Genomic DNA, 27,051 nt, shown 5'->3' with positions numbered 1-27,051 from the left:
CTAGAGCTTTCCACGAGACTATGCGTCATTTCAAATATTGACTTTATAAAGTGGAATTTCTTCCAAGTATTGTTTTCACATGGGAAAGTGAAACTCCCCATATAAAATTCTCCTGGGTACTCTAGGGTCTGATTCTGTAAAGTGTTGATTGCCTCATGAGAAGTGCTGAGCACCCTCAACTCCCACTGAAGTCAATGGGAGTGGGAAGCATCCAGCACCTTGCAAACTTGGCCTCTTAGCATGCACAGTTTGATGGACTGCTCTGTCGTTTAGATTTTCACACATATTGGTCTAGCATGAAAATGGCTTTGACAGGCAAGGATCAATTCATTTTAGACATTACATTCATCTCCCTGGGCACCAGAGAATTTCAAATAGATATTTTTTTCCTGGTGTCATTCTGAAAGGATTACAGCCAAGCCAAATTTTTTCATCTGTCTTGGTTATTTGCTTATGCTAAATAATTAATTTAGTAGCCAATTTCCAAAATTTACTGAAATGGCAAAATAGTGCTGTGATCCGAAATGAAATGCTTAAAAACAAAGACTATTGACCAGTACCACTGTCCAGTGTGTAAAATGTAATACGAAGAGACAATAAACAAGGAACATTACTAAGGAGTGAAATCAGCTGTCTATAATGATTGTTATCATTATTTTTAACACTGAATATAAACCCAGATGCAATATGGCCTTTTCTAATCCAGATTAAGTTGGGTATTTTAATTCCCTGTGCCTAAATAATAAGATCTTCTATCGAAGAATATGACCACTACCATTTGTCTACTACCATTTGACTATCTGGAGATGCAAGCATACTTATTTATCCCCCCTCCCAGGTCAAGATGTAAGATGTTTCCTATAAATCAGTAAATAAAATGTGTCTAGAGCAGATGCATGCTCCCTCCCTTGTTAGTTGTAGTCTAGCTAAACTAGATCTATTTAACTCTTTTAGGGTCTGATCAAAGCCCACTGTAGACAATGGACGTCTTTCCATTTACAGAATGGGATTTGGATCAAGTCCTTAATCTTTTCTTAGAAGTATAAACCCTTCAGCCTGCTCATCACTTTTTGCTCTCACCCCCCTCAGATTTTTTAGTCTTTCATGTAATGAGGTGCTCTGAAATGAATGCACTACTCCAAGTCCCAAACAGTCTCTCTCTATATATCTGACTCTGATCCAGCTGTACCTGGTGTATAGGAGACTGAAGACACTGACTTTTAAGGAAGGATTAAAAGAGCTAAGTAAGTAAGTATAACTATTTATTACTGTTATCAAATGTTTGCATTGTGCTAGTGCCCAGAATACCTAACCAAGATCAGGAGAGTGGATGATCCAGAACCTATTTTTTTGTAGTCCACCAATGAACAAAAGTAACTCCTTCATCAAAATGCTATGCCTGCATTCCTTCAATAGTTTTCAAACAGTGCTTCAGCCAAGTACTTGCTAGAAATTAGGCTTATGATGAAATGGGAAATACTATAATAAGCTCATCTAGCAAGACTTTGAACTCTGACCTTTTGTGAACTATACATGCTTCAAACATGTCTCGTGCCCAGAACTGAGCTGCATCTCTTCTCCAAAGATCAATCAGAAATTTGAGAATTCCCAACTCTTCTGCAGGAGGTGCTTTCTGAAGTGCTCAATGAGCTTGTAGCCAGTTAAGAGAAAGACGGGTGGATAAAAAAGGAAGAGATATCGGAAGGGAAGGGTAAAGGAGGAGAAGGAAGGGAGATGATCAAAGATAGGTCACCAGGCGGAGAGAAGTGGCTGAGGAAAGGTAGAAGGAGAAGCAGAAGTGTCAGAAAAGAATGAGAAGCCAAAAGATGGGAGATAGAATAGAAAAGATAGACAAGGGGAGAGGCAGAGCATAAGGAAGTGTAACCTAGAAAGAAATTACATTATATGGGGAAAGACAGAGATGAAAATACAGCCCCTAGCACAATAGGATGGTCCATGACTAGGGCCCATGGGCTTAACAGAAATACAAATAATCAATAATATTTGTAATAATAAATGTGAATGAAGGGGACAATATGAGGAGAAAACAAAAAGGAAAAGAAGATGTGGGCCGTGGTAAAGCACATGAAAGGAGTGAGGATGAGAAGATGATGGAGAAGAGGTAATGGGATAGTGACAGTAATCTTAGTTAACCCTCTGTCTAAATTTATGAAAAGATCATACCCAGAGGGTTTATTGGTGATTATTCTATATGGCTGGACTTCCCCACAAAATAATCTCTTAGAAAGCAAGGTCTGTTTAATGTTTCCCATATTTGTGTTTTATTGTCCCTCCTATGATTGTTTATATTTGTAAAAGTCAGTCTTACAGAGACCACTTTTTTCTTATTATAATAATCCATGCCTATTCATTGTAATACTGAAAATCCAGTGGCTACCATTTTGCAATAACAGGATTTGTCAAGTGGAAAAGAGGATGTGTATGCTTAGAGAGTTGGTTTTGCCACATACACACAGCTCTGCTAGCCAGTCATTGGGTCTCCCATTCCCAGCTCCCATTGATATAGGTAGGGGACGTTTGTTAAGGTTTGAAGAGTGTGGCAAGAGCACATTGTGCACAGACTGTGTCACAGGCCCTAGGGGGCTGCTAACAGCTGGCTCGACTTAGAGCAACCTTGAGGCTGCTATAAATTATGTCAGAAACCAGGACCGGTGAGGCAGAAAGGTAGAGTAATGCCACCACTGCCACCACTGCCCCAGTTTCTTGGGTCCTGAGCTACATACACCTTGACTGGGCCAAAGCACTTGTCCAATTCTCTTTTGTAAAAAATCAATATGTTTTAAGATTAAAAAGATTGAAATATTGAATATCTCCCACATACAAAATGTTTGGAAATATCTTTGTCAGTTTCTTTGGCTTCCTCATAATTATGTTCAAATGATTATTACAGTCACAATGAAAAACACTAGATGCAAGGAATCATTCTGAGCTTTGTTCCCACAGCTAGTACAGAATAGAATCTGGTCCAATAGGTCAATTCAGTGACCCAGCCAAATTTCAGTTTAGATAATTATATCCTTCTTACCTGAGCCTCCTTTTGGGGTTTCGGTTGGACATGGTATTTTTCTTCGCTTCTGGTCATCACCTACTGGACCAGATTCTATTCTGATTTACTACTCTGGAAGTTGATGCGAAGCACAGGATATAATTCAAGGGAGACATTGGCCCTTACCCCTTCCCTTTAAAAGAAAGTCCCATTAAGGATGCTGAAGGATGCAAACTTGGTGGTAGGTTCCATCTGAAAGGAAGCTCCTTCAGCAGCATGCTGGGGCCTCAGTTCAGTGGTGACTTAGAAGCTAGAATGCCATTTACTGAATCACCAATTTCACTTTCTACATCACTCTCAGGGGGGAGGGATAGCTCAGTGGTTTGAGCATTAGCCTGCTAAACCCAGAGTTGTGAGTTCAATCCTTGAGGGGGTCATTTAGGAAACTGGGGTAAAAATCTGTCTGGGGATTGGTCCTGCTTTGAGCAGGGGGTTGGACTAGATCACCTCCCTTCCAACCCTGATATTCTTGATTCTATCCCATCTAACTACTAACCAAGCTCAACCCTGCTTCAGTTATAAAATCTAAAGAGATCACATCTCAGCAGAAAGCACAGCATAGAAAGTTTTTTTTTTAAATATACATTTCTGCATACTTGCCAGAAGTCTCCAATCTTTCTGTCAAACACAAGCTTATAGGAGTAGGCTTTGCTCTATGCATAGAAACCACACAAATATCTTGAAGAGATGTGATAGTTTTTGCTTTTCTTCTCTTTCAAATTTTCTCTAATTTCATATTGTGAAGAAAAGAAAATGCCTGAATATTATGAATATATAACAACATTTCTTACCATATGTTCATTTGTAAGCTTGGTAAACAACAAATATTTTGTTACTTGCTGTTCTGATGTATACAGTGGATGGCAATGACTTCTGTGTATTTGTGTGAATAAAAGGCACAGAAAAACCTTTAGTCAGTGGTCCTCACACCCTCAACTGCATCTCAACAAACATATTTCAAAGATATCATAGTCAAAATAGGTCATATTTCTGCCTACTGGGACTCCACTGCTCCCAACAGAGTTATATCATGGATGAACCCAACCCATCATGCATCAATCAAGGTCTATATAAAGAAGAAGGAGAATATTATATTACAATGAGTTGGCACTTTTGTTTCTAATTGGTGATGGCTAAACTCATACAGCTAAGTCTGTGTAAGCATTCTCTTATGACTATCAAATGGAATAATAAGCCACACTGGTAAAATGACATTCAGTCCAGAAACACTACTTGTTTTCCTCTTTTCATCTCCACTACTCTGGTCCAACTTTAGCTTGTAGTTTTTGATTGGAGCTCCAGTATAGCACTTAATGATAATATTACCTCTGTGTTTTTATTTCTCCTTATGTAAAATGGAAATAATATTTACTTACCAGGGATGTGAAGCTTTACATTAACTTGTGTAAAGTGCTTTGAGGTCCTTAGATGGAAAATTGTATATAAATTCAGTTATTACTATCAGAGGGGTAGCCGTGTTAGTCTGAATCTGTAAAAAGCAACAGAGGGTCCTGTTAGTCTCAAAGGTGCCACAGGACCCTCTGTTGCTTTTTACAGATTCAGACTAACACGGCTACCCCTCTGATAGTTATTACTATATTATTATTATTATATTATTAATGAAGATAAGGAAGCTATTAGCTTTACACCCTGCTTACAATCCATACTCATAATCACATCATCATAATGTGTTACTGTCTGTTATTTTTGTAGTAGCCTTCTTTATTGATGTGACCTCTCGCTATTCAGTCATTAAATTTGTACCCACGCCTGCCTGCTTTAGAAATGAACTAAGTGTCATGGAACTGAGCCCCACTAGATTTAGGAAGGCATTAGAAAACAAATTTTCAATTTCCTAAACCACTAGATTCACTCAAATAACCAATTATCCTTCTCCAATCTTAATTGTTCATTCAGTTACTATTGCTTCCAGTGGAGGAACAACACTGTGATTTTTAGTCTACAGAGCTTCTTGTTAATGGATCTTTTGTTTGAGGGTGGACCCCCAAAATACAGGAATGTTAGCTATGTGGCACCCTTGCTTAATCGGTACTACTGCCATAGTGTCCGGGGATGCTGTGCTATGGGACAGACTGACTTTTGTATAAGACATAAAAATAAGGGTCTTGATCGCTTGTGCTCATTAAAGAGCCTATGGCATTTCCCACAAGTTTAGGGTAATAACTGCAGTGCTCTGGCCAAACTCCAACTTGGGAAATTTCCTTATAACCTACCTAAAATTACTTCTATAGATTTATTTTTCTTCACTCCCTGTGCTGATCTCTTATGTGGGGTTGCTGTGTAATGTGAAACAGCTGTTACCCTTCGCCCCGCAGTTCTTTGCACTTGAGAAGTTGTTTTATACAGTTTAATTATGGGGATTCTTTGGGTTGAAAGGATCTATAGAAATGTAAGCTGTTATACTTTCCATTTTAAATTAAAACTTACTTTTGTGTGTAGCAGTATTTTGTTAAACTTGTCATCCAACTATTCCATGGGTAAGGTTTTTTTTTAGTGAAGTGATTAATAATTCCTTCTTAGAGTACTCCAGTTATAGCCTGCACACAGGTTGTGTTTTATTTAAGACACAGGATATAGCAGACAATGTGTTTCTAGGAGGTTACCACAAACCTCTGGTGTGTTGAGGACTTTGGCCAAGGGCTGAATGCTTTCAGCTCTTGAAAAGTGTAAATAAAGCCTCCAAAATGTTCTCCTTACTATATTTTATTGCTGTTATGAAGTTGAGTTTATGGGGAAAATTAGGGGAAATGTTCTGTAGATATCCTGGCTGAGGATTTTGAACAAACAGCACAGCATCACTAGGGAAGAGCAAATTTTAGGCCTGATGTTTCACAGCCATCTCATAATTATACATAGTCTGCCTCTCTACATCAGCAACACCTAGAAGGTGACCACTTCTGACTAGACACCTAGTCATAGACAGCTCCTTTCCAGTAGCTTGAACAGGGTGAGGGTTATTGTTAATGAAGGGGCATTTTTGTCTTCTTCCTGGGTGTACTAAGAATGTCACACTAAATTACTTTTAATGGGTTTGTTCTACAGACACACTGCTAGATCCATCAGAAATCTAAAATATTCAGCTTAAATGTATGTTCTACTTTTCTTCTGAAAGACGTGCTAGTTTCATAAATGTTGGATGATTTATCATACTGGAAGGTGTGCATTTAAAAGTTAAAGTCAGTTAAAATGAGATCCTGTTTCCTTTACTTTTAACTTCTGAATTTTCCTGGAACTTATAATATTTCAAAGCCTTCAAAATATTTAGTATTGGGTGCTAATCTCTGGAAATTCCATTATGATAAATATTATCTGCGGTGAAGATATACTCGTTCGAAGATACTTTTGAATGTGGCAGCCTCGTTTGCCTCTGTCTGCATACATTTTTGCCTGTATTTATACTTGAGATAGTAATACTTTTCTCTTCTAAACAAAGATTTAAAAGTACACTAGATTGTATTATTTGAGAAATAGTATGTAATCACTCATTTAAAGAGTCGTTAGTCATAATTAGTGCTGGTCAAAATTTTTCAATCACAAATTTTTATTTTTTCAAATTTTTCCATTTTACAGAGACTGTCTTTTAGATGATCCCCTGCTTTCCCCTCTCCTCCATTTCAATGGCAAAACTGAAAAAAATAAATAACTAGAAGGGAGGAGTGGGAGACAGAGGACAAAATAATAGGGAAAAAGCATAAAAAACTATTTAAAAAAATTGGTACTGAAAACTCAGTTCTTTTCAAAAGCATTTTTCAACATTTCAGTTTCCTCCCATTTTCTGACCTATTCCAATCATAATTAGGGTGACCATATGTCCCAATTTTATAGGGACAGTCCTGATTTGGGGGGCTTTTTATAGGCACCTATTACCCCCCACCCCCTGTCCCAATTTTTTACACTTGCTATCTGGTCACCCTAATCATAATACACATGCCTGAAGCAGTGTCAAGCTTGTGGATGCGTGCATTGCATAATCACACACAACTTTTGGTGTAGTTTTAAAAATGGAATTATATGGCATTTATTTATTTTGGGAGAGAGGGGCTTTCTGTGGGGAAGGTGGTGTTTAAGATAGGAAACATATTTATCACCTGAAGTCCCTATTATGGCATGTAATGGGCACCATATTAGATAGTCCCGATTCCTGAACTTTTTAGGAACTTCAGTTTTTACCAGATGAGGTGATTTTTTTGGTAAATTTTCAACAAAAATGGTTCACTGTTTTGAAGAATGAATTGTCGCCATGCCTCGGTGGGTCACTGCTGAGAATACCCGATTCAGGACAAACGGCTGAGAAACAGGGCAGACTCACCCTCAAACTGGTGGTTATTCTGTCACTAGATTATAACAAGACAGAAACAAAAGTAAGCTTCTGTCTCACCATATCGTTTTTTAACAAGTCAAAAATGCAGTCTCCTTAGGCATTCCAGCCCTTATTTCACCACCCAGATACTAAACTTGATGATGAGTGGTTATTGAAAACCAATTTAATCACAGATAGGGTTCTTCTAATCCCAAAAGGTCAGCCACATAGCCAGGTCAATATATAACTCAGATCTTACCCAATAATAACACCGCTGCCAGTCCTTCAGTAACTACAATCTAAATGTTTATTAAGAAAAGAAGAAGAGAGTTAAAATGGTTAATAGATCATATACATACAATAGCTGAAATGTTCTTATATCTGATTTGTAGCAGCAATGTTATAGACTGATAGGTTGTAAAGTTTCTCTGGTAACTTCCAAAGGATTGGAAGGTCCTCAGTCCATAGTTCAATCTGCTCCTTTTATTTGTAAATCCACAGTCAAGAGAATCAGGGCAGGAAAGAAGTAAAACAGAGTCATTTCAGGAGTCTTTTATTCCATGTGCCTGGAAATTTACTGGTTCAAAACACAGCTCACAGCTTCTGTTTGTGGAAAGTTACTGGCATAAGATGGAGTCCAGGGTCACATGAGCATATCACATGTCCTTACAGGGCTTGCTGGCTCACAGGGGGTAGCCATTGGCCCCTTGGAAGCAGAGGCATCAGCAGGAAGAGCCATCTGGGTGGAATGAGTTTCTTCTATGACCCATTGTGAGAGGTAAGTATCTTTGTTGGGTCATCAACACAAAGCTGTCTAGCCTAGATGTAAACTACCTTATGAGTATCACCCCAGTAACAAACACATTTGATACACAGATGTACAGCCAATATTCATAACTTTAGATACAGTGATGATACATGGATTTAAACAGGATAACCTTCTTTAGCAAATCCTAACTTTCCCATTGACACCTTACATGAAATTCTTTGTATAAAATTTGTTGCAATGGTCTAACAATGGCAATATCATTGATATAAATGGCCATATGTCAATCATGCAGTTGGGGAAAGTACATTTTGCTCATATTAAAAAACAAAAGTCTTACATCGGTTTCACTAAGAAGCTCTAGCACTTCACCGCGGCTGGCCTGTGTCTGCTGAGTTGGACTCACAGGGCTTGGGCTACAGGGCTATTTAAATGCAATGTGGACATTCAGACTTGGGCTGAAGCCTGGGCTCTGGGACCCCAAGAGAGGGAGGGCCTCAAGGCCCAGGCACCAGCCCAAGCCTAAATGTCTACACCACAAATAAACAACCCTATAGCTCGAGCCCCACGAGCCTGCATCAGCTGACATGGGTTAGCTGATGACATTTAATTGCAGTGTAAACCTGCCCAAAGACTTAGGGTGACCAGACATCCTGATTTTATCGGGACTGTCCCAATATTTGCTTGTTTGTCCCGTGTCCTGACCAATGTTAGGTTGGGACACGGGACAAACAAGCAAGGCTCCGAAGCCCAGAAGGGCTTGTGCCCCCCCCCTGACTCCGCCCCATCCTTCCCCCATTGGCTCCCTCCCCAAATCCCCACCCCCATGCCCACCCCCTCACTGCCCCATTGGCTCCCTCCCCAAATCCCCACCTCTTCCCCAAGCACACCATTCCTCCTCCCTCCACAAGCACTGGAAGGAGGCCCCAGAGACGCAGGGGGAGCGCGGGATCAGGGTGAGTGAGAGTCTGGCCTGGCCCCGAGCGCAGGCAGGACTCAGTCGGATGGTACCGGGAGGGAGAGTAGGGGGGCGGCCCGCGGGGCCAGGTGGCGGTTGTTGTCCCCACCTGGGCAGTGGGACTCGGGAGTAGCCGCCACTGCAGTTCCTACTGCCGCAGCCGGAGGAAGCGGCCATGGTGCTCGGAGGCTGCGGCTCTGGCGCCCGGGCCCGAACTCGGGCCTGTTGCAGGGACCCAGCAGCATGCATGCTGTGCCAGCCCCTGGCCAGTCGCGTCTGGGCTGGCTGCCCAGCTGGTGCAATCCCGCGGCGGCCCCAGGGCGGAGGCATCGACAGCCCAGCCCCATTCATTCCCCTACTCTCCCTCCAAGTACACCCGACTGAATCCTGCCTGCGCTCGGGGCCAGGCTGGACTCTCACTCATCTCGGCCCCGCACTCCCCCTGTGTCTCCGGGGCCTCCCTCCAGCGCTTGCGGAGGGAGGAGGAAGGGGGGGGTTGTTTTTTTGCTCTGCCGCCGTTTTTTTTTTTTTTTGCTCTGCCCTTCCCCCGTCCCGATATTTGACCTGGGTGATCTGGTCACCCTACAAAGACTGCATACGCACAAAGAAGGTTGCGTAGGCAAACTTAATTCTGACATTTCCTAACTTTAGCGTGCTTGAATTTTTAACCTTAATATTCTTTTAATGTAGTTTTTTGTGTGTAAATCATACATACACACATTTGCAGATACAAATAGCCGAGAAGAAGAACACAGCCAGTCAGCAAGATTTTCACACAAGCACATTTCATTTTGTAGACTACAGGATTACTTAACAGGTACTCCTACCTGCCAGGAGTAATTCCCTAGCTGCGTAATATATTTAATCTATTACACATATTTCTCTTGTTAACAGCCTACTGTAGGAATATAGGAATAAATTTTGTACCAGCGTCCCCTGTGAATTCACATAGAATACAACAGAATTGCCTGATGAACTCATGCTAATGAGTCGTGTTTCTGATTTAAATAGTTTCAAGCTTAGGAAGACAGGGCAAATTCTGCTCTCCATTATACGCAGATACTAATTTGGCTCAATAAATTGTACAACAGAGCACTCCAGATCTTTCAAAATGAAACCCAAAACAAGTAGAGGTTTGCCTCATTTCATTACAGACTCCAAATCAAGCCAGGTTCACAGAAAGGTTTTTAAAACATGCTTACTACATAGAAACCTATTTATCTCCACAAAATACACCTTCCCATGTAGCTGTCCCATATACAATTGAAGCAATGTTAATTATTGAAGCCAACTAAATAGAAAAAAATTATTCTTTTTCCTTTATTCTTCTGTCACCTGCTTCTCTACCCTTGATCTCCACCAACCTTTCTGAACTTTGACTTTGTTTTCCTAGTAACTAATTTATCACCATCTCTCCTAATTAAAGCCGTATTGATAATCTATCTGCAGCAAAAACTTAAACAACACTAGAATCTGCCTAAGTATTTTCCCTACCCTTTTATTTAATACCTCGTATTTACTATGTGAAAATGATCCGGTCACACATTTTTGTAAGCTTTAAAATAGGGTCAGAATTTCCTCCTCTTTATTTTAAACTCCGTATGTGCCCTACATCTATAAATAAATCACAAGAGAATATCTGTTAGATAAGAAGTAGAGAAGGTTGTAGAAAAACTGAAAATACTGATATGACTTTAATATAATCTTACACATGCTTGTGATGGGTTATCCCTGGGGTGCCACCTGGAACTGGGGTACTACTAAGCCCTCTGACCCACCAGCCTGGGCTCCCTCTCACACTGTGCTGCTGTGATGAGCTGCAAAGCCCCCCAAACCAGCACTTTCACCAGCATTCACACAGGTAGGGACACACCCAGCTGCAGTTACACGCAGGCTCTCTAACCACCAGCTTCCCAGCCTAGGATCCCAGAGCAGTACTGTCCTGCCCTGGTCAAATCTGGCTAGTATATGGGTTTAATAGCCAGCCCGCCTCTCCCTCAATGTGAAGAGAGGAATGCACACTTGTGGTAACCAAGCAGAGATTTCCCCCACTCACTTTAGTCAAAGCTCACTGGTTTGGATTAAAACATAAATTAAGTTTATTAACTACAAAAGATAGATTTTAAGTGATTATAAATGATAGCATACAGATCAAAGCAGATCGCCTAGTACATAAACAAAACACAAACTAAGTCTAAAACACTAGAAAGATAGGATATGAACTAGCAAATTCTCACCCTGGCTGATGATACAGGTGGGCTGCAGATTCTTATGGGACCAGCTGCACTTTCTTTGCAGCTTGAAATCCTCAGGTCTTTCATACACAGGCTAGAAATCTCTTTAGCCTGGGCCCAGCACTTCCTCCAGTTCAGTCTTTGTTCCTCAAGTGTTTCCATGGGGAGTGAAGAATCCTAGATGATGTCATTCCCTGCCTTATATAGTTTTAGCACAGGGTGAGAACCCTTCGTTTCAAAACTTCCCAGACTGGTTTATGGAAAATTACTGACATCCCAAGATGGAGTCTGGAGACATGTGGTCTGATCACATGACCTTACAATGTTATAGCACCCATTGCTTATAGGCCGGCCAAAACACACACAGGAAGATTAAGCTATTCCACAGTCCATTGTCTTTGCTGATGGGCTATCATCCCCATCTGGCTTCTTCATTGTTGTACCTGAAAGGCTGGCTGTGGGTATTTTCCAGAGTAAGCCCATTTAAAATACAGATCCCTAGTCAATATTCATAACTTCAGATACAAAAATGATACATGCATACAAATAGGATAATCATATCCAGCAAATCATAATTTTTCCAGTGACTCTTCATAAGACTTATATTGTACAAAATGCATCATAATTATGCCATAACCATATTATAATAATATTACTACGATGAATATGGGTTGCAGTGTCACAACACTTATCTGACAAAAATGTGTCTTTGAAAACATAAAGGAATCCTTTTTATCAAGCTAACAAACTGTAGAGCAGATATTTGCATAGTCCAGCTCAATACCCAAACCTATATGCTTTGATCATCAAAAACTTGAAGATTGTATGATGTTCCATCAGAAGAAGATGTAAAGAATCAGGCAGTAAGCAAATCTCTTTTTGTAGCTTGTTGGCCTATCCTGCAGAAAGTTATAACCACTACGATACAGTTTTTTTAAGTCTGATATTTCCCATGGCCTTAAAAATCATTATGTAGGGCTTTTGAATTGAAGCTTCAAAAAGAATGGGAATTCTAATTGGTTAGCTTTAAGGAAATATAAAGTAACTGGTAAGTTACTGTAAAGTAGGGCAGGTAGTGAAAATGCAATCTGTACAAAGACATTGTTTCAGTATGGCTTGTTGCCTTTCTCATTCTAAGGAAGGAAGGAGGAAACAGGCCTTCAGTTTCCATCTTTAAAAAACTTTGGGCCAAATTCCTTTCTCTGTAGACACTGTATTCACTTCAATACAGAAGAGAATGTGCCCCTGGAAGCCTCTCACTCATTTCTCTTGTAATCACAGGAGCTAGTTAAATTCTTACATCCAATAAAATATGTTCTGATTGGGATTTCCAGTGTGTATGAAAGCAGTGTTCCCTCTAATTTTTCCCACCGATGTGCAGAATGAATTTTGTTATGTGCAGCAATATGGAGGTGATGTATCACACATCACCTCCACATTGATGCACATAACAAAATTCATGTGGCGGAGGTGGGGCCGAGGGGTTCAGAGGGTGGGAGGGCGCTCAGGGCTGGGGAAGAGGGTTGGAGGGGGGTGAGGGCTCCGGCTGGGGTTGTGGGCTCTGGGGTGGAGCCAGGGATGAGGGGCTCAGGGCTGGGGCAGGGAGTTGGGGTGGGGGGGGTGATGGCTCTGGTTAGGGGTGCGGGCTCTGGTGTAGGGCCGGGGATGAGGGGGTTGGGGTGAAAGCTACCTCAGGGCTGCGAGAGGGACAGAGAACTCCCCTCAACTGTCTCTCCCCGCAGCAGCACCTTGCTGCGGCAGCTCCTGGGCTGGTGGAAAGGGATAAGCGCATCTGGTCCATGCCAGGGCTGGGTTGGGGCTGGGGGAGGGGCGCCTCTCCCCCGGCCACGGCAGGTCCATGGCTGGGCTGGGTTGGATCTGGGGCTAGAGGAGAGGAATCTCTTCCTGCTGCAGCTCTGAGCGCCTGCATGGCACTTAATAGGCTGCTGCGCAGCCGCGCAGCCTAGAGGGAATTTAGTATGAGAGGTGCTTCAGGCAAAAAGAACAGAGAGTATGACTGCAAACATGTAGCAAAACCACATTCAAAGTTTCAAGGGTCAGATTTTCAAAGTGGGATTAAGCCTCATTTATGTGCTTTCAACTTTGAATGCTCACTTTTTGAGCATCAACATCTGTATGTGGTGGAATTTATGCAAATGAGCCCATCACCTCCATGCACAGATGTTGGTCTTGAAACGTATGCAAGCAAGTGTTTACACAAGCAACGTTACATGTGTGCAACTGATGGCCACTTTGTCAGTTTGAGGCCAAGTCTTGGTATTCATTGAGAATTTGGTTCAAGTTTTGCGCTCCTTCTTTACTGCACCCTTCCATCTTGGGAATTCCACAGGGATAAAACAATATCAAGAAGAGCAGACATCCTTTTGGTAAAAAGCACTGCCATCGCTTCATACTAATTCACATTCCTTTCTTCCCTTCTTCAGTCCCACACTTTTCAATATCATGTTAAAAGATGACATTTATGGGGAATTAGAGGGACTATTTCCCCTTTGGCAACAAGTGAGAAGTATAGAATGGGATGCACAAAGCTGGAAAATTGCAAGGACTTGGCAACACAAGAGCTTCTGAAGGCTCAGGGGCAGGATAGATAATTTAACTAATTGAATTAACTTTGAATCAGAGGCCATTCCAGTACTGAGTTTTGTTCATTCCAAAGAATCTATTCCAAAACCTCAGACTCTCTGATGCTGTGAAGAATGACTTTGCCTTTAAAGGCAATTCTTCCAGCCCCCCAACCTGAAGCAAATACTCACCAGCAACTACACACCACACAACCAATCCCTGCAACAAACCCCATTGCCAACTCTGTCCGCATATCTATTCAAGGGACACCATCACAGGACCTAACCATATCAGCCACACTATCAGAGGCTCGTTCACCTGCACATCTACCAATGTGATATATGCCATCATGTGCCAGCAATGCCCCTCTGCCATGTACAGTGGACAAACTGGACAGTCTCTACACAAAAGAATAAATGGATACAAAGCAGACATCAAGAATTGTAACATTCAAAAACCAGTAGGAGAGCACTTCAATCTCCCTGGACTCTCAATAACAGACTTAAAAGTGGCAATTCTTCAACAACAAAACTTCAAAAACAGACTTTAATGAGAAACTGAAGAACTGGAATTAATTTTCAAACGGAACACCATCAAATTAAGCCTGAATAAAGACTGGGAGTGGCTGGGTCACTTTCCCTCTGATGATACTTACACCTTCTTGTCAACTGTTGGAAATGGGTGACGTCCACCTTGATTGCATTGGCCTTGTTAGCACCACAGAAGTAATTTTCCCTCTCTTGATATTCACCCCTTCTTGTCAATTGTTGAGAATAGGCCACTTCCACTTTAATTGAATTGGCCTCATTAGCACTGACCCCCCACTTGGTAAGGCAACTCCCATCTTTTCATGTGCTGTAATATTTATATTGCTTACTGTATTTTTCACTCCATGCATCTGATGAAGTGGGTTTTAGCCCATGAAAGCTTATGCCCAAATAAATGTGTTAGTCTCTAAGGTGCCACAAGGACTCCTGGTTGTTTTTGCTGATACAGACTAACATGGCTATCACTCTGAAACCTGTGAAAATGTAGAATGGTAGAAATGTAGGGTTGGAAGGGACCTCAAGAAATCATCTAATCCATCCAACTGAGGCAGGACCAAGTATACCTAGACTATCCCTGACAGGTGTTTATCCAAACTGTTCTTGAAAATCTCAAATGTTTGGGATTCTACTACCTCTTTTGGTAACCTATTCCAGAACTTTACTATCCATATAGTTAGAAAGCTTTTTCTAATATCTGACCTAAATCTCCCGGGTTGAAAACTAAGCTGATTACTTCTTGCACAACCTTCAGTGCACATGGAGAACAACTAATCACTGTACTCTTTATAACAACCCTTAACATATGTGATGGGGCATACTTCCCACACTGGCTCTGAGAGGGCTGAATTAGGCCAATCAGCCAGTTGGGGAAGGAGGTGGAGAGAGTAAAGCTAGAGGAAGCTAATTAGAAGAAGGTTCACCTGTGAGGGAACGGGCAGGACTTCAACAAAGCCAGGAGGCTGGCACCAGTATGAGGGCAGCTGGGAGGAAAGCCTGCAGTCCCCCTCCCTGAGGTAAAGAAGAAAGGGAAGAAGCTTGGCAGGAAGTAGCTCAGGGGTGGGAGCTGTAAGATGGTGTAGATGCAGAGCTATTGCCTCCCTGTTGCCAGAGCCTTACCCCAGTTAATGAAAGGCTACAGCAGCAGGTTCCAGCAGTGGGGAAGGGCTCTGGCAGTGGGGAGGCAGCAGGAAAAGACTCTGGCAGCTCCCCACTGCTGAAGTCTTTCTCCATTGTCTTCCCATTGCCAGAGCCTTTCACTGGCATATGTAGCTACACACCGCAGTGTGCACGCAACCCGTTTTACACTGTAGTGTGTAGCTACAAGCTCCCTGCTGCTAGCGTAGACAAGCTAAGTGTAACAGTAGTTGCACTTGTCTTTACTCAATTTCATCTTGTTGATTTCAGACTAATTTGTCAGGGTCCCTTTGAATTCAGATCCTGTTCTCCAAAGTTATAAGAATACTCTTCACTCCATTATCCAAGTCATTAATGGATATATTGAACAATATCAGACCAGAACAGACTCCTGTGGGGCCCGACTAGATACATCTTCCCAGTTTGACAGTGTTTGGAGATAGATTGGGTTAGGGTTTTTTTAAAAACTCATTAGCTTCTAGTGACAACAAGCAGAATGCACTCAAATTTCTCTGTCTGGGAATTGAGCTGAACATGCCCAAGATCAGAAATATTTTATACCAAGAAAGTTTAAAAAATTGCAGGGGTATAGTTATTACTTCAACGGAAAAAAAAGCCCCATCCATTCTATGGTACTTTCTTCTCACGTTAGTACATTTGCTGGGAATAAGAAGACAGAATTAGCATCTTCTATAAAAGCTTTGGTAGGAGAGTGCTACTAATTATGAGCCAAGTCCAGAAGTCCTGCCTGAGGCAAATCTCTCATTGAATTCAGTGGAAAATTTTATTTTTGCCTGAATAAGGACTGTGTGATCAGATTATTCATTTGAAACACAGGTTCCCCATTATCTTCCTTCTAAAATTCTGTGATGTTGTGTTGCATGTTCAGGCATGTATATCCATGCACCAGAAGACCAGCACTCAGTGTGGATGCACTTTTAGAAAGGCACAGTAAGTGCCACTTCAGAGCACGCTCCCTTTCTCGGGAGACATCACACTTCCCTTTGCTTCCTGCAGGTATAATGCCTCCAGGCACTACTGCTCAGATGCTGCACCATCACCCAGGTGCACCCCTGGCTACAGAAGCAATGATTTAGCCCTTACTGTTTAACTAGTTTGTAGTTAATTTACAGTTCAGTCCTCCTTTGAAGCACTGAGAGTTGTAAATGAAGCTTTAATGGCAGCTACAGACTACTGGCAATGCTTGAGCAGTCTCCTAATACAATAAAATGGTATTTTCCTGGATACATTTTAAGCTAATAATACACAAGATTTGATGCATATGTACACCTCTTGCATAGTGTTTTGCCAAGTGTTACATTGACATAAGAATTATAGGGAGTATTTATCTGAAGAAACCCAATGCAACTTCTCTTCCATTTACATGATTTGTATTTCCCTTTACAACCTAAGGAATTTCTATATTATTCCAGTATCTCAAATATTTATCATATGATAATGTTTAAATAATGCAGGGATACTAAATGATAATTTTGATTTCTACATTCATCTTTCCAAAGAATATTTTGTTTAACTTCCACATTAGTGCAAAAAATTGACTACAGAAGAACTGTAGTCCATTATTTAAAAATGAGTTAATCATCTGGTGGGAGGAGGGGAAGTGGGATCCTCATTGTATTTGGATGTGCCATTCATAAGATCTGGTAAATGATTCCTTTTGTTCAAGCTTCTCTCTCTGCTCTAATGATCATTGGCTTTTCTCTGAAATATTACCATTAATACTCTGTGAACTGTTCGGAGTATAATACTCTAAAACAATAATTACATAGGGCAGAGAAATGTCAAAAATGTTTCATTAGTTTTTAAATTAAAAATCAAAAACCTAATTTTAGCCTCTAAGAAATTACTTGTATAATTTTTCTTATTCCAAGGGCAAATGCCTGAGGGTCACATTCTTTGCTAGAATAACACTATTAATGTCAATGGAGTTGTACCAACAGAAATTTGGTTAAGAATGTACCAAGGTTCATCAGTTGTAGTATTGTCCAATTTAACCACTCAGCAGGTCTAAATCTATATATATTTCTTCAACTTTTAAATGAATTGAATAGCTGTGCATTTTTTAACAGTGAGGGTAATTAGGCACTGGAACTACTTACTAAATGATGTGGTAGATTCTCCATCACTTGTAGTATAACATTAAGCTTGGCAGGCTTTCTAAAAAATATATTCTAGTTCAATAATAACAACAAGAACTTATTGAACTTGTTGCAGAAGTTACTAGGTGAAATTCTATGGCCTGTGTTATGCAGGATGTCAGACTAGATGATCATAATGGTTCCTTCTCACCTCAAAATCTGAGAATCTAAGAGAGTAAACAATACATTTGTAAGTGTTCAGTGTATTACCACGGTGCTACTGAATTCTTTCTTCCTAATCTGGCACCATATTGTGATGAAGCAAGTTTTGAATCCCAGAACATAACTACATTAAATGCATTTATTACTGATCAGCCAAGCATTAAACTTGGAAGCATTCAAGAATTAAAGCAAAAAATGTGTGAATACTACTTTCCCTCACGTTGCAGTCCACATGGATTTTTTGTCGCTGCATCCTAATTATTTATGTTCTGACTGGATAATTTTTCTAATGAAAATTAGGCTGTTATTGCCTTTCAGAATATGGCAAATGAATCAAATGAAAGCAAAGTTAGTGGCTTAGGAATATGCCTCTGAATATGAATACAATATGCTGAGAGGCTGTGGGACATGAGGGGGAGCATGATAAGAGGCTTCACATAATTGAAAGGTGTAAACATGAATCATGGAGAGGAATTATACAGGGTGGTGCAATATATGGGGAATAATTAGTATTAATGGAATGGAATTAAGAAAGGGAATTTACACTGAATATCATGAACACTTTCTGACTGAGATACACAAGACTGTGACCTAAATCCTATTAGTTTGCAAAGTTAAAACTACACTTGGCAAAATGCTGAAAAATGTCCAGTGCACATAGAAGGACACACAAGGGAGTAGGGTTGGATAGTGTTTCTTAGTTCCAGCTTCTATGACCTTTTGGTAAAGGCTATCAGGATCTGATCCGACATCAGTGATATCTGGGAGTTTTGCCATTTGCTTTACTAGCTACATGATCTTTGCCTTAGTCTCTAAGGGGAAATGTACCTCACATCAGCCCATTCATTCTGCCACCAGGGTGCATCAACAAAGGTCCTTTTTAAATGAGTCCCCTTTAAATGGAGGCCCACTTTACCCACAGAACAGTGACAGCATGGACAAACTCACCCATCGCATGGCACACCTCTTCCTGTTGGGGTGAGAAAGCAACTCAGGCTATGTCTACCCTGCAGTGTGACTGCAGCATGTGTAGACACACCCAAGCTAGCTTTAATCTAGCTATCTCAAACTAGCTGGAGTAATAATAGAAATGACACCACAGCAGCCACTCGAATACATACCCAGGATCCTTTGGAGGGAGGGATAGCTCAGAGGTTTGAGCATTGGCCTGCTAAACCCAGGGTTTTGAGTTCAATCCTTGAGGGGGCCACTTAGGGATCTGGGGCAAAATCTCTACTTGGTCCTGCTAGTGAAGGCAGGGGGCTGGACTCTATGACCTTTCAAGGTCCCTTCCAGTTCTGGGAGATAGGATATCTCCATTTATTTATGCTGCTGCCTGTGCTGCCCTGGCTTCACTGCTATTGTTACTTGAACTATCTTTGATCTAGCTAGATTAAAGATTGCAAGGGTATGTCTACATGTGGTGCAATCACATCTCCCAATTCCAGGGTAGACAGCCTTTGTCTCCAACACTATGTAGTCCTATGTAGTCCAGAATTAAATCTCCAGACTGCCAATGAAAGATCCAATCAATGTCATTCTCAGTGCTGAGTTCTGTGTCGTAGTTTGGGAATCTATTCTACTTCTCATTAGAGACTGCCAGCACTTTCCCCACTGTTGATCTGACACTGGTGCAGCTCCATGGCTAACAGCACTAATGTAGAAAAGGCAAGACAGGGCTCTGGCATTTTCTAAGCAGGCCTGCATGACACAGTAGTAAAAGTGTCTCTGCCCTGCATAATGCTACCAACTCTGCTACCACCAATGCAGCTACCACCAGTGCAAAATGAACAGTAGGAAATGTGCTAGTGTGTAAAAATATAGGAAGTAATTTGATGCTCTATGATGATTTCAAATAGGCCACTATACAGAGAACATCATTAAAGACGTGGGGTGAAATCCTGGCCCCATTGAAATCAATGTCAAAACTCCCATTGAATTCAATGGGACCAGGATTTCATCCCTAGTCTATACTCAAACAAGTGAGCAACCATTAAAGATGAAAAGCTCAGTATGTTTCTCAGTACTCATCTTCACTACTGTTGGGAGGGTTTCTTATTAACAGTGGGCAGTAGGTAATTGAATAATTGGATAATAGCAATGTGGGAGTGAAGAATTCAAACATTTTTCACTATTGTTATATAGTTTAGTTTCTGTGACATGCTTAGAGCTCGGAATAGGTGATGGATAAAATCCTAAAGATAAAATCATTCTTTCATTCAAGACTGAATAATTCCATCTCCTAGCCAACCACGTATTGTTCCATGATGCTTTCCTAACTAGCTCTTTTACACAGACAGCAGCAGAAAAATTTCATTGCAAAGTGACTATCAGCTTCTAAGGAAGAGGAGTTAAAGCTCTGGCCAATTCTAAAAAAGCTGTAGTGAAACCTTTGCTTACACAACCATCTTTATAAAAAAGCCTTCAGTGATAGAATCATATCAATCAGGCATGGTCAAAGCACAGTGTGTGCAGGTAAAAAGGGGCCCTTAGCCCTGCTCATCTTTAACAGGCATGTGCTGCCTGTAGAAATTACATGTACCAGAATATTATGCTTGGATCGAGATGGAGCTTGCATGTCAGGTCTTTATTGGGTGTTAGGAGAAAACTATCTCTGGGGGCATAATTACTTATCACAGTGTTTTTTGTTTTTTTTTTATCTTCCTCTGAGATACCTGGTACTGGCCAGCCACTATTGGGGACAGAATACACGAATAGTTGGACCTTCGGTTTGATGCACTATGGCAATTCCTATGTACCACTACAGCAAGACGGAACTGAAGAGCCAAATGTGGCCTCATTCACACTGGTGAAAATCTGGAGCAATTCCATTGATTTCAGTGGTGTTGCACTGCTGTAAGTTGAGAGATAATGCAAGCAGAATGTTACCCATGGCTTCCACGGGCTGCAATTCAGAATTAAAAAGGGACGTTGCTACAATGTTGAGTGTGAACTTAGAGCTCCTGCCAAAATGGCCACACTGCCTTTACTTGTGCAAAGTGTGGACTCTGCTCTGTTATCTATTTGGGTTTTGGTGTATACCTAGCTCCATTCTTTTACATACAAAGCTGCTTTTCCATTACCAGCTTTTTTCCATCTACCAAAATGATCACACGGGAGCAATTCCAAGCAGTATTTCACATTCAGTAATTATTGCTTTTTAAAACTTACACTTTTGTTTCTTAGGTGGTAATATGTAACACAGGACAAACAAGAGCCAATTACTTCAATTTGTTCTCATAAACATTCCTAAATCCAGCAGCAGAATGTTTCAGAGATATGAGCATTTACTTTCATTTGAAAATGAAAATATATATAAAAGTAAAGCAACTGTATATATATATAATTCATATGTGAGTGGCAAATTGCTTCACAGAGCAAATGTATTCAGTTTCGTCAAGAACACTGTTAAATTAAACTAGTAGGAAAAAAGTGTTTGATAAATCTAAGCAATTAAATGTTGCACACATGAATGCTGCTGCCTGTCCCCCTTCAGTGCATCTAGAGGAAGAGGCTGGTCCAGTGGTCTGTGAGATAGCACAAAATGTGGTTTATACAAGGGTCTCCCTGCAACATCTACAAACATGAGCATGCCTTTGAGCCATTAGCCTCACAATGAATACTGGGGGGCAAACTCATGCCATTCAAGGAGCAGAAAGGCAAAGCTATCAGAATCAGATTCCTGTGTGTCAAGGCTGTATCCCCACTTTGAACTTTAGGGTACAAATGTGGGGCCCTGCATGAAAACTTCTAAGCTTAACCACCAGCTTAGCTCTGGTCCGCTGCCACCATCTCAAAGCTAATTCCCTTCCCTGGGAACCCTTGAGAAACCTTTCACCAATTCCCTGGTGAATACAGATCCAACCCCCTTGGATCTAAAAACAAGGAAAAATCAATCAGGTTCTTAAAAAGAAGGCTTTTAATTAAAGAAAAAAGGTAAAAATCATCTCTGTAAAATCAGTATGGAAAATAACTTTACAGGGTAATCAAACTTAAAGAGCTCAGAGGACCTCCCTCTAGCCTCAGGTTCAAAGTATAGCAAACAAAGATAAACACTTTAGTAAAAGGTACATATACAAGTTGAGAAAAACAAAGTAAAACTAAGACGCCTTGCCTGGCTTTTTACTTACAAGTTTGAAATATGAGAGACTTGTTTAGAAAGATGCGGAGAACCTGGATTGATGTCTGGTCCCTCTCAGTCCCAAGAGCGAACGAACTCCCAAACAAAGAGCACAAACAAAAGCCTTCCCCCTCCCCCCAAGATTTGAAAGTATCTTGTCCCCTTATTGGTCCTTTGGGTCATATGCCAGCCAGGTTACCTGAGCTTCTTAACCCTTTACAGGGAAAAGGATTTTGGAGTCTCTGGCCAGGAGGGATTTTATAGTACTGTACACAGGACAGCTGTTACCCTTCCCTTTATAGTTATGACACTGTGACTCCACTGGGTCACTGCCCACCCCCTGCCAGCATACCATAGTTTGCAACAGTGCATTCTCCTCTGCTTTATACGTCTTGTTTTAAAATAATGGAGCTTCCTTTTTCCTTAGGAGACCACCTAAAGGATTCACTGTCAGGAATTTTGTCCTCAGATTCAGCCTATGTTTTCATTTTAAAAGTACCAACCCATTGCTACTAGGTATAACGCCAATGGACAATCCTAAATAATTCCTCTCTATCCAGAGGTGTTGAAACTCTGCAAATACTTGCATCTTGTTGTCTCCTGACACACCCATTTAGTCATTTCTTAAACTAGGCTATATATACAAGCTTACTGGAGCTTTTTAACTTTTTCCTTATAAATCAATCACTTCAACCTTTCATTATTACAAAATTGTTGCATTTATAATGAGATTCAACATTCAGAATGACTATCGGTATGGAACGGTTATCATCATTCTATATTGAATGCTGAGTGAATAATGTCAGAACAATTCAGCAAATATCCTCTTACATTTTGAAAACAAATCTGTTTTGACAGTGTTCACACCCCTTTTATGTCCTCTTATGAACATTAATATGATTCAGTTATCTAGGACATTTTCTAGGATGTTGCCGTAAGAGATTTTTGAGCATACATACTCAAATACTCCCAGAAAGCAATTTTTAAATTCATGTTTCGTGAGCATTCACACCAGAAACCTTATGCCAATTGCCACGCTGACTGGAGTGGTTCACGACCATGAGTGCCAACCTCAGGGAAGACTGTCAAGAAGCAGGACAGACACCCCAAACCAGTTGTTCTATAATTAGATTTTACCAACCCAGCAGCAAGTGTGAACTCCTAAAGTGCTATAACAGCATGGAGTTACAGTCAGTCCCCTTGGGCACTCCAATCTATCTTGCTACCCAGGCAAGCTGGACTCAGTGATAGATGGTCACTTTACACCAAAATATTACAACAATATTCAGGTTACTCCCAGTCCCAAAGGACCAGTCACTTACCCCAGGTCAATTTGTACCTTAGATCTTACCTATAGTAAATTACCTAAGGATTTATTAACTGATAAAAGAAATGAGTTATTACAAGGTTAAAGCAGGCAAGCATATATACACAAATTAGTCAGCCTATGGTTTTAAAAAGTGACAGAGTTACAGTAATCTGTCAGCTCTGAATGTCTTTTGGGGCTAACCCTGGGAGACTCTGCTTCTCTTACGTAGCTCCAGCCCTGTGAGAGTCCAAACAGCACAAGATATGAAAAAATTCCTTGTCAGCTATTTTTATTTCCTTCTTCCAGAATTCAAGATGAGGGGACAAGCCTTTTTGCACATAACTTCTGCCTGGGTCTGAAGGGGCAATTAAAGTCTTTGTACTGTGATGTCCCACAATGGCCCATTTAGTTTTGATAGGCCTTCTTGTTGGATAGGCAATGATCCCTTCTGACCAAGTTCACAGTTTCAGAGCAAAACATTTTTTACAGTTGCAAAGCAAAAACTTAACTTTATAGAAGGTGATAAAGAAATCATAAGTGAGATTAATGGATTCAGCAACTTACAAACATTTCATAAAATCTAAACACTAAACACATTGTTATAAGTCTAATACCCATCTTAACCATACTAACACACAGGTGAAACAGGTTGATTTCCAGCAATGAATTTGTCAGTGCTCAGCTGAGGCCTAAAGCCTTAGCAAGAGCTGGCACCTGGTCTTCCAGCATCACAACAATCATGATGGAATCTGAATACTTGTAAAAGCTTCACCTACCAATTAGGGAACAGCAGCTATTATATGGGGCTTATGAGATCAATTACAACTAAGCGCCAGAGACTGATTTTCTGATTTGGAATGATCAGCAGTGAAATAGTTAATGATGAGATTTGTGTTGTCATCAGTCTTCAGAGTCAACATGCCATTGACCTGAATGGGACAGTCTACTCTTAACAAGTATAATTTTTGTATGAATCTGCAACATAGCAAGACAGCCCTGCATTGGTTTTTTGAATTAGTAAAAGAATTCATTGGTAAAAGAATTAAACTTTATTTTTTAATGAAGGACTAACTTCTATAGAATCTGATGAAGGACCCATAACTATGGGTTATTCCTCTAGGCTAAACAATTATTCCTATGAGCAATTATTCCTAAATCTTTTCCATGGCTGTTAGTAAAGACAGAACCCTTGGGTAAAATTTCCAGAAGTGCCTTAGTGATTTAGGAGCTCAAACCCCATTTTTAAAAGTGACTTAGACACTTAGTAGCCTAAGTCTCATAGAAAGTCATTGGTACCACAGAGGAGAATGGGGAGGCAAGGCAACAGAACTACAACTCCTTTGGGCCATTGCACCTAAGTTACTAATTAGCTCTTGAACATTTTCCCTTTAGCCTTGTTTTCATTTCTCCAATATAGCAACTGAATAAGATATGAAGATACTAATAGTGACTACAACATGAAGGAGATATACATGTATGTACATGTTTATATAACTAGCATCAACCAGATTAGTGGCATTTTACCAACAGACTGAATCTGGTCTTTGAACTTCCTCCTGTTGTTCCGTCCACTGCTGGTACTGTGTCTGACAAAGGTTCTGGTGTCCGCTGAGAGAGAGATGAAGTGCAGCAGGTGCTTGATTGACTGCATTCATTTTCTTACTTGGGTGCATCAATTGCTGTGAGCAGTAAGCAATCCACTGACTAAAATGAAATGTTGCAACTGCTCGGAGTAGATTGCATTGTTCTATCATTAGCTTACTTATTCATGATTCTCTTTGGCTAAGTAGCTCTATTAAAATTTCCCAGCCAGCCCATACATTTACTGAATTCTTTATTGTCTTCTGTGATGGCAGCAACACACAACTGTTTTGTTCCAAGATTGGTTCCCCTGTTTTCCCAAACAGGCCTCAGCATGTCGATAGATATATTGGAACACTCTCCTATTGTTTTTGTAAGGCATTCTTGTTCATGTGATTAATTCCTGCTCTTCATTTTAAGGATCAAATACTCTATACATGAATCCATTTCTAAATCAGCCACTGTGGGGGGAATTGTGACACCTCCCATCTGCAGGACATAGTCAAGCAGATAGCTTTGAAGAATGAAATAGGATGACTTTAAAACAATATGTTTAAAAAACCATTCCTAGTTCGTTGCCATTTAGGGTCAATGTTCAATTTATCTCTTAGCACAGATACAGGGTACAGACTGCAGAGCGAGATTAACAAGCACAGAAGAAACACACATAGTGATTCATCATCACAACAAAGGATGGCAAAATTTTATCAGGAATTTCAGATGCCTGTGGCCTTAGCACAATTATATGGAGACAAATTGTTCAGTCGGCTCTGTGCAAAGAGGAAGAATGTGGTGCAGACTAATAGAAAACCATTGCTGCTGGTCATTGCAATGTATGCAAATTATCCTGTTGTAGTGTACTATTCACCTTTCTTTCCAGTTTGGGGGGTTTAACTTTGTGATTTTGTTCCATGCTTGTCAATAATTTTATAATGGCAATACCTCTCAAACAAGAAGGCAGAAGGGGCAACCTTTAATTATATAGAGTTTAGTTAGTTTCAAAGAATTGTTTCTGCTTGGTGTTTCTTATTGAAAAAAGACTAACGTCAGCGTCTCCTTGAATAATTGGGTTTGGTCCTGTTGTGTTCAGTCATCCGGAGGGCAGTTTAGGAAGGTGCTTTATTCGAGTTTCCTCCCAAAGGACCACTTTTCTGCAGAAAAATCAAGGCTGAGAGATGCTTACACTGAAGTTTCCTTCTCTGGTACCAGAAGTACAGAAGACCCATCATGAGTAATCACTAATAAAAAACAACGCTGTAACCCACTGCTCAAGACTTGCATGCCTGAGAGACATAAGACTTAAGGCCAAACTATTGCAGAGAACAGCAAGTAACATTTGCTGTCACAAATCTCCACTATGTTCCAATGACCGTATTTTCTCTGGTTAAGTGGGACCTAGAGAGCACAAGTCTACATAAAATAAGTGGGGGTTATATAACCATGCTAGCAGAGAGACCAGGTATATATATCTTTTATAGGACCAACTTCTGTTGCGGAGAGACACAAACTTTTGAGCTTACACAGAGCTTTTCTTCAGGTCTGGAAAACATACTCTGAGTGTCACAGCTAATTACAAGGTGGAACAGATTGTTTAGCATGAGTAGTTAACATATTTCAAGGGACTATTCAAGATGAGGTGGCCTGTTAACATCCTTCCAGTCAGAGGGGAGAAAGGAAGGGGGAGGGAAAAGCACGTGTCTCTATTCAGTCCAGTCCATGCTAGCAGGGCAAGCTTTCTACAAGATACCTTACATTCAGGGAGCTGCCATTCTTTACACTGCTTACAGAACTCAGCCACAGCAATTTATGGGATGAGAGACAATAAAAAAAAATAATTCCTGGTATAATTACATTGTCAGTGGAGTTACACCTTAGTTCTTAATCCTTTTGCCTCTTCCTCAACATGCCAGAGTCCGAATTTGGTTTTGGAAAAGTTGGAACCTTCTCTACCAACAGAGTATGAACAGTGTTATTGCTTTTTAAAATATATCTTCCTGTTAATAATACTAAATAAAAAAATCATTTTTATTAATTTCTGGATTAATTTATTGATTGGTTTTATACTCAATCACAGTACCCTGGGTTAAGAGTTTGGACTCCTAAATGACT

The 27,051-nt window shown here is 40.6% G+C and overlaps 1 long non-coding RNA gene across 1 annotated transcript in view; it reads left to right on the top strand.

The window, feature by feature from the left end:
• The window catches only part of LOC135983193 (uncharacterized), a 43,694-nt gene that overhangs the window by 4,818 nt on the left and 11,825 nt on the right, over positions 1-27,051 (top strand). Inside the window, exon 2 of the long non-coding RNA XR_010600746.1 lies at positions 1,184-1,248. This is a non-coding gene — a long non-coding RNA (uncharacterized LOC135983193). The remainder of the gene's footprint in view (positions 1-1,183; positions 1,249-27,051) is intronic.

This window comes from Chrysemys picta, chromosome 4 (genome assembly GCF_011386835.1).
Source record: "Chrysemys picta bellii isolate R12L10 chromosome 4, ASM1138683v2, whole genome shotgun sequence".
NCBI classification, from domain to species: Eukaryota; Metazoa; Chordata; order Testudines; family Emydidae; genus Chrysemys; species Chrysemys picta.
Note: the sequence above shows the minus strand (reverse complement) of the source record. Positions and strands in the feature narration are given on the sequence as shown.